This window comes from Parambassis ranga, chromosome 3, assembly GCF_900634625.1.
Source record: "Parambassis ranga chromosome 3, fParRan2.1, whole genome shotgun sequence".
NCBI lineage: Eukaryota > Metazoa > Chordata > Actinopteri > Ambassidae > Parambassis > Parambassis ranga.
Genome location: NC_041024.1, coordinates 24,807,614 through 24,817,135, shown reverse-complemented (window position 1 = coordinate 24,817,135; position 9,522 = coordinate 24,807,614).

The window sequence follows — 9,522 nt, the reverse complement described above, 5'->3', positions numbered from 1 at the left end:
GAAAAGGTTTTACATTTTTCATAATGTCACGTTAAATGAATGTGAGGCAGAAGAAAAGCTACTGATAAATAATTCTGATGAATTTTGTATAAAGAGCACGCTATCTCTTGGCAGGAAAACATAACATTTCTTACACTTTATTTTTCTTATGGATGTTGTTTTTGTCCTGGTCTCCATCTTGAATCAGACTATCTGATGAAATACAGGCTGAAATCAAGGAAAACATTCACCATATCAAATATCAGCCTGAGCAGCCACTTTAGAGAAACACACACTAGTTTAGCTAACAATCAAACCCAATATATTCACATGGCAACATTAGAAATCTGGCTCAGACACAGCACATTGGTAGTTATGACTCAGGAGATTTGATCTACAATTCAAAGTAGGAGTGAGAATCAATGCAAGTTGAACATATTTACATTCCTTAAATAAATAAAAAAATAAAAAGGTGAGGTCTCAGCAGTCCTGCCGTCCCAGCCCAAGGATTTCATTATGGTCACTTTCCTATGATCCAGTCCTCCATTAGGATTTAGAAGATATGTGCAGCCAACATGAGCCTCTGATTTGAACAAATAAACGCAAGCCCAACACATCATCATACATTAAGAACAGATTAAATCGACATGTTGTTCCACTAATGATGGAGAAACTTTTTCCACATTAAAACATGCACCTACATTAATCAGAATGCCACTTCAATACCAAATAGAAATGTTATCGTTAGCATGTGGATCAAAAAAAATAAATAAAATTAAATTTCGTCTACACGTCTTTTTTTCCTCATCTTCACGTCATCATAAACATTTCTGAGAAAACTCTTCTTTGTCCCATCTTGTCCATCAGAAGGACACCATAGTGTCATGGTCACCCTTGGTCATGGAGTATTGTCTGGGGAAGTGTGTATGCAGTGATCCTAGTGGGGCATTGTCTTTGTCATATTAATACTGAAAGTACTGATTAGAAACAGCAGTTACATATGACAGTCTGAAGCACAAACTCAAGGCCCAAGGGCCAAATCCGGCCTGCTACAACGCTCTATCTGGCCCGCACTACAGTGACTAAAACATACATGATCCAGCCCAAATCTTAACTACCCACAACATTCGACCGAGTAAAACCACAGTAATATTAACAAAAACCATTTATTTTTTTGTAGCGAGTTTGACCCCTGGTCTAAAGACAGTGCTAGCAACTAGCCATTTAGCAACACTTGTGGCTAAAAGTGCAGCTGAGTGAATTTTGCTAACCCTTTGGAATTTCCTCATTTTCTGTATAAGTTTGACCCCAAAACATAAACCAATTTTCACACAAATGCTGAAAGTTGAAAAAGAGAACCTGATCAAATGAATTAAACAGAACTAATTCACTTTGTCATTTAGGTTATTTATTCAGGGAAATTAGCTAATATTATTGTATGAGTGGTAAAGCTGTCAGTATCATCTGTAACATCCAACATCAAAATAGCAACAAGTTATGACCCCCCACCAGCAGACTCACAAATCAGCGCCCCCGGTTCCATCCATGCTAGCAAGTCATCCTTGTTCAGATGCATCAAAACAAGCCCAAACCATGCTACTACCACTACATGTAACAGATGTGTTTGTTATGATCCTGTGTTTGTTCCTGGTTTTGTAATCTTATTGTTTATCCCTCTTGTCATTTATTAGTACACTCAACAAAAATATAAACGCAACACTTTTGTTTTTGCTCCCATGTTTCATGAGATGGACTTGAAGATCTAAACTTCATTCCAGATACACAATATTACCATTCCTCTCAAACATTGTTCACAAATCTGTCTAAATGTGTGATAGTGAGCACTTCTGCTTTGCTGAGATAATCCATCCCACCTCACAGGTGTGCCACATCAAGATGCTGATCTGACATCATGATTAGTGCACAGGTGTACCTCAAACTGCCCACAATAAAAGGCCACCCTGAAATGTGCAGTTTTGTCTCACAGCAAAATGCCACAGATGCCACAAGCATTGAGGGAGCGTGCAATTGCATGCTGACAGCAGGAATGTCAACCAGATCTGTTGCTCGTGCATTGAATGTTCATTTCTCCACCATAAGCCGTCTGCAAAGGCGTTTCAGAGAATATGGCAGTACATCCAACCGGCCTCACAACCGCAGACCACGAGTAACCACACCAGCCCGGGACCTCCACATCCAGCAGGTTCACCTCCGAGATCGTCTGAGACCAGCCACTCAGACAGCTGCTGAAACAATTGGTTTGCATAACCAAACAATTTCTGCACAAACTGTCAGAAACCGTCTCAGGGAAGCTCAACTGCATGCTCGTCGTCCTCATCGGGTCTTAACCTGACTCCAGATCGTCGCCGTAACAGACTTGAGTGGGCAAATGCTCACATTCGATGGCGTCTAGCACGTTGGAGAGGTGTTCTCTTCACGGATGAATCTCGGTTTACATTGTTCAGGGCAGATGGCAGACAGCGCGTGTGGCGTCGTGTGGGTGAGCGCTTTGCTGATGTCAATGTTGTGGATCGAGTGGCCCATGGTGGTGGTGGGGTCATGGTATGGGCAGGCATCTGTTATGGACGAAGAACACAGGTGCATTTTATTGATGGCATTTTGAATGCACAGAGATACCGTGATGAGATCCTGAGGCCCATTGTTGTGCCATACATCCATGAACATCACCTCATGTTTCAGCAAGATAATGCACGGCCCCATGTTGCAAGGATCTGTACACAATTCTTGGAAGCTGAAAATGTCCCAGTTCTTGCATGGCCAGCATACTCACCGGACATGTCACCCATTGAACATGTTTGGGATGTGCTTGACCGGCGTATACGACAGCGTGCACCAGTTCCCACTAATATCCAGCAACTTCGCACAGCCATTGAAGAGGAGTGGACCAACATTCCACAGGCCACAATAGACAATCTGATAAACTCTATGCGAAGAAGATGTGTTGCACTGCATGAGGCAAATGGTGGTCACACCAGATACTGACTGGTTCTGAGTCCCCAGACCGCCAATAAAGCAGAAACAAAATGCACATTTCAGGGTGGCCTTTTATTGTGGGCAGTTTAAGGTACACCTGTGCACTAATCATGATGTCAGATCAGCATCTTGATGTGGCACACCTGTGAGGTGGGATGGATTATCTCAGCAAAGCAGAAGTGCTCACTATCACACATTTAGACAGATTTGTGAACAATGTTTGAGAGGAATGGTAATATTGTGTATCTGGAATGAAGTTTAGATCTTCAAGTCCATCTCATGAAACATGGGAGCAAAAACAAAAGTGTTGCGTTTATATTTTTGTTGAGTGTATTTTTGAGATTTGGTTCCTCTTTCTCTGCTCTTCCTCAGTCCTTCCCTCTCTCCTTCTGTTCCTCCCTCCTCCTTCTCTGCTCCTCCTCAGTCCTTCCCTCTCTCCTTCTGTTCCTCCGCCCTGATTATTAGCTCCCCCCTGATTGTGTTCACCTGTGTTTCACCCTCCTTATTTAAGCCTTGTGCTTCCCTTTGTCTTAGTCAGATCATTGTGTTTGTCACTCCCGTGCCATGAACTTCTTCTCCCCAGGTTTGTTGTATTGCTTTGTACTTTTTGTTGCTCAGTCGTAGTTTAGTTTGGTCCTTCTTGTACCCTGGACTGTATTTTTGGCTTCATTAAAGCTCACCTTTGTTTAAACACTACTTTGGTCTGCATTTGGGTCCAATTCACGCACCGAACACAACAGAATGATCTGACCTAAAAATGGACCCAGCAGACCAATTAGTTGACCCGGTGGAGCTCTTTTTCAGTTGGAGGGTCTTAAACGAGCACATGGTAAAGATCCATGATGCCGTGAACTGGGTGGACCACATGCCATCTCCCCCCTCAGATGAAAGGGAGATTCAGCAGTGGTGTGCCCACCGAATGTCCCTGCTACTGCGCTTGGGGGACCTCCACGGGGAGATGCAGGAGCTTCGGGTCAAGATGGAGGAGGTCCTGGTCACTGAGCCGTGGATGCTCTCAACCTACCACCCTGTGTACCGGAAGATGGAGGAGTTCCCCCCTCCGGTGGCTCCAGCACTCCCTGCCTGGGCCGTTCGCCCAGCCCCTGCTACCCCTTCAGCTACTCCTTCCTCGCCTGTTCCTGCTTCAGCTGGCAGGTCGACGATGTCGCCCCCAGCTCATCTCTCCCTGGGTGTTCCTGCAGAGGCCGAGGGCTCCGTTCAACCCATGGGGCAGGTCTCCCCGCTCCGTCAGAGCTCCTCCCCGCTCCTTCAGAGGGCGGACTCCAGACGACGTCGCTCCTCCCCGCTCCGTCAGAGCTCCTCCCCGCTCCGTCAGAGCTCCTCCCCGCTCCTTCAGAGGGCGGACTCCAGACGACGTCGCTCCTCCCCGCTCCGTCAGAGCTCCTCCCCGCTCCTTCAGAGGGCGGACTCCAGACGACGTCGCTCCTCCCCGTTCCGTCAGAGCTCCTCCCCGCTCCTTCAGAGGGCGGACTCCAGACGACGTCGCTCCTCCCCGCTCCGTCAGAGCTCCTCCCCGCTCCTTCAGAGGGTGGACTCCTGGCGACGTCACTTCCTCCCGAGCCACCCGAGGGTGGTCTTCCCTGTGCTGCCCCTTGTGAACTGTCTAACGAGACAATGGATTTTTTATTTTGTGGAACAGCTGTGGCTTTGACGTTGACTCTGGGGATAGTCTATTCGGATTATGTTGGACTTTCAGCCTCAGCCTCCTGTTCGGTCCTGGGTCACAGTCCTGACCCAGTAGAACCTTCAGCCGTTGTGACCAGTCTAGTCACCGAAGTTTCCTCGTCTCTGGTTTCCTGTCCGGCCCCCGGAGGGTCCTCGTCTCTGGTTTCCTGTCCGGCCCCCGGAGGGTCCTCGTCTCTGGTTTCCTGTCGGGACCCCGGAGGGTCCTCTGCCTTGGCTTCGTCTCGGTCCTCCTGTCGGGATCCCGGAGGGTCCTCTGCCTTGGCTTCGTCTTCGGCTCTGGCCTCCTGTCCGGACCCTGGAGGGTCCCCGGCCCTGGCCTCCTGTCCGGACCCTGGAGGGTTCCCGGCCTCGTCTTCGGCTCTGGCCTCCTGTCCGGACCCTGGAGGGTTCCCGGCCTCGTCTTCGGCTCTGGCCTCCTGTCCGGACCCTGGAGGGTCCCCGGCCTCGTCCTCGCTGGTGTTCTTCCGCCCGGACCCTGGAGGGTCCGCGTCTCCGTCTCTGGTGGTCTTCCGCCCGGACCCTGGAGGGTCCGCGTCTCCGTCTCTGGTGGCCTCCAGCCCGGACCCCGGAGGGCCCAGCTCTCTGTCCCTGCTGGCCTTCAGCCCGGACCCCGGAGGGTCCAGCTCCCTGTCCCTGCTGGCTTTCAGCCCGGACCCCGGAGGGTCCAGCTCCCTGTCCCTGCTGGCCTTCAGCCCGGACCCCGGAGGATCCAGCTCCCTGTCCCTGCTGGTCTTCAGCCCGGACCCCGGAGGGTCCAGCTCCCTGTCCCTGCTGGTCTTCAGCCCGGACCCCGGAGGGTCCAGCTCCCTGTCCCTGCTGGTCTTCCGACCGGACCCCGGAGGGTCCAGCTCCCTGTCCCTGCTGGTCTTCCGACCGGACCCCGGAGGGTCCAGCTCCCTGTCCCTGCTGGTCTTCGACCGGACCCTGGAGGGCCCATGACTCTGCCTCCACTGGCCTTTTGCTTTGGTGTTTTGGCCCCCTGGCCATTTTGACTCTGTTTTGGCCCCCTGGCCATTTTGACTCTGTTTTGGCCCCCTGGCCATTTTGACTCTGTTTTGGCCCCCTGGCCATTTTGACTCTGTTTTGGCCCCCTGGCCATTTTGACTCTGTTTTGGCCCCCTGGCCATTTTGACTCTGTTTTGGCCCCCTGGCCATTTTGACTCTGTTTTGACCCCCTGGCCATTTTGACTCTGTGGCCTTTGGCCATTTCTGTACCTCGTCGTCCTCCTGAACTTTTGCCCATTGGGTCACCCTTTGTTGAACTTTGGCTCCTTGTAATTTTGTTTTGGTCCCTCCTCCGGGCCTCCCCCCTCCCTCCCGGCTCAGCTGCGCCTTTTGGTTTTCTTTCCTGGGACGTCTGGGAGCCGTCCCTTGAGGGGGGGGTACTGTTATGATCCTGTGTTTGTTCCTGGTTTTGTAATCTTATTGTTTATCCCTCTTGTCATTTATTAGTATTTTTGAGATTTGGTTCCTCTTTCTCTGCTCTTCCTCAGTCCTTCCCTCTCTCCTTCTGTTCCTCCCTCCTCCTTCTCTGCTCCTCCTCAGTCCTTCCCTCTCTCCTTCTGTTCCTCCGCCCTGATTATTAGCTCCCCCCTGATTGTGTTCACCTGTGTTTCACCCTCCTTATTTAAGCCTTGTGCTTCCCTTTGTCTTAGTCAGATCATTGTGTTTGTCACTCCCGTGCCATGAACTTCTTCTCCCCAGGTTTGTTGTATTGCTTTGTACTTTTTGTTGCTCAGTCGTAGTTTAGTTTGGTCCTTCTTGTACCCTGGACTGTATTTTTGGCTTCATTAAAGCTCACCTTTGTTTAAACACTACTTTGGTCTGCATTTGGGTCCAATTCACGCACCGAACACAACAGTGTTCATGTATTGGAATGCAGTGTCCTTCTTCCTACCAACATTGTGCTTCTCATTTAAGCCAGATAATTCTATTCTGGTCTCATCTGTTCACAGAATGGTTTCCCGCTGGCCTCTGGTTGGTTGAAATGAGCTTTAGCAAACTGTAGACAGGCAGCAGTGTTCTGGTGTTGGTAAGCAGCACCAAACATTCCTTGGTATCACTCTCTACTAACTACTCTGTAACAGGTTTGTAGTGCAACATAGTGGAGATTCACCTTTTTTATGAGATTCTGTTTGCACCTATGATGAAGAAATAAAAATGATCATGTTAGAAGTGTCAGGATAGTGTAGAGGAGAGGGCTCAGCCGCAGAGCTGAGAGTTAAACAGTCCAGATTTATTCAGTGGTCGATACACAGGAAGGCAGTCCAATAAAGCAGAGGTATAAAAGGATAAGTCAGGCAAGGCGGAGAGTCAAAACCAGGAGATCTATAGGCAGAAGTACAGACTGGGGCTAGTCTATAGCATTAATACAAAACAGGCATAGATCAACTAGAGGAGGAAACTCTGGCAGGAGTGCAGGGAGATGCATTAAATACACAAGGAGGGGGAAGACAACAGGACACAGGTGACACACATTAGGTCAGAACAGGTAATCAATGGGAGGATTGGGGGCGCACACATGAGCAGGGGAGGACAAGACATCTGAAGAGGGAGGGAGTGTTAGAACTACAAAATAAAACAGGAAACCAAAAGAGGAGACCTGACAAGAAGTGCTCACTAACACAGATTTAGACAGATTATTATTGTTTATACAGCACATTTTACAATCAGAAATTGTCTCAAAGCTCTTCACAGAGACCCAGAACCTGAACCCTCTTAAGAGCAACAGTGGCAAGAAAAAACTCCCTTTAACAGGAAGAAACCTTGAACAGGACCCGACTCATGAGGAGAACCTTCCTGCTGACAGTCGGCCGGGTAGAGAAGGAGAAGAAGAGGGAGACAGGACAGAGAGGACGAAGGAGAGAGAGAGAGAGAGAGAGAGAGAGAGAGGAGAAGAAGGGAAAGAGACACAAAACTACGAGGAAAAACTGGGCGTACATTTAGTACCATGATATAATGGATCATACGTCGGCCTGATGAGGGGAGAGGAGGGGAGAAGAATAAAAAGGAGAGGAGGTGAAGGAAGAGAGAAATTTGTGAACTCTATTTAAGAGAAATAGGCCTTTTGTGTACATAGAAAACATTTTATCTTTGAGTTCAGCTCATGAAAAATGGGAACAAAAACAAAAGTGTTGCGTGTACATTTTTGTCACACTTTGGACCCCTTAGTACCAACTGAGCCTGGTTTAAAGACCGATGTTTAAGCACATGTTAGGAATAGCAGCTGTATAGAAGTCGTTGTATAAATTTGACTTGAGCTACGGCAGTACATTTATAGCCCGATGCTGTTATTCACCTCAACATTTGCATTGTAACATTTAATTTCAGTTCATATTTAGACTGTCCATTATCATACATGTTTAATGGAGATGTATAATTACGCACTAGCTTCTGTAAAGTTTACACTTTCTTTCTGTTTGTTGCTCCCATTTAGAAATTTAATGACATCAAATTATGTCTACATCCTGGGACACTGGCAGCCTTCCCTGAATTCTGTGATGCATGCTGTTATGGATAAGTATAAAAAGAGTCAGAGATACATTGCTTCCTTTATCATGCAGTATAACAGGCCAACATTAAAAGGCTGCAAAAATAATCAGTGCACTTGACTGCATTTGTGTTGCTATATCGGATGCATATAAGATATCAAACATAGTATTCATAATAAATTTGGTGGCACACACACACACACACAGTGACTGTGAAAGATGGCAAGTAAGGTGCCCGGACTCTTTGGGTGACAGATGAGCCCCCCCCCCAAAAAGTCTTTTGTGCATTTCCTACTACAGGCCTCTCCTTTTCCCCTAGGCTCTGCTCCCTTCAGCACCTGGACTCTGAGCCACAGTTTCCTTCTTGACAACTTAGAACAAAGAACTGCAAGAATACAATGAGAATGTATAAAACTTTCTAACTCTTTTGAAGTAATTGTGACTCTCTGGATCATTCAGGACCCGGCAGCTTCCAGGAGCACTCCTTCATGTGGGACACACTTAACGCTGGGAATGGACAGTGTGTCTTGTCCGAAACATCATTGCTTCTTACCACTTCCATCAACCAAGACAGCATGTGTCACATTTTCACACATCTTTGTTTACCATTCAATGTAGTGTATAATACTTGTTATGTTAGTAGGGGTTTGGTGATTGTGATCCACAGTCCTCCAGTAGCAGAATCAGTGACAGGGGTGTGTGATGAAAATTTCATGTTCCTCTCTGTTGCCATGTGTGATTAAGAGCCTCTGTTCCACAGACTAATGTATATGTCTAACTCCTGTAACCTCAGAAGGGGGAACTATCCAGGGTGTTGGCATCTATAGTTCTGTTCTGTTACAGGTATCAGGTTTTTGAGGAGATTGATGGTAACAGACTCTAACAGAGCGATCCAGCCCACACACGAACACACGTACAGAGAGATTCTTCACAAGGCTTTGTAAAAGAGACCCCTAATCTCAGTCCAATAGAGCACCTTTGGCATGTGGTTGAATAAGGACTCAAAGTGCAGATCAGCTTGGTGTATCAAAGGGTACATTTAATGTCCAAACAACAGGTTCATACACAGAACATCAGTCAAGAGTAGGCAAAGGTACAGAGGATGATCCAAAAACGATCCCAGTCTAAAAAACAAGGCCAAAACCACAATATCAAAAAGCTAAGGATTAGGCAAACTAGGTCATACACGAGAATCAGAATGACAATACTAAGGCTGGAGCTGCTAACACACAAGATGTTCCGGCAACACTGACATTAAATACACCAGAAGGGAGGAAATCACGAGACACAGGTGACACACATTAGGGCGGGGCAGGTAATCAACGACGGGAGGAGACACAGGAGGAGGGGG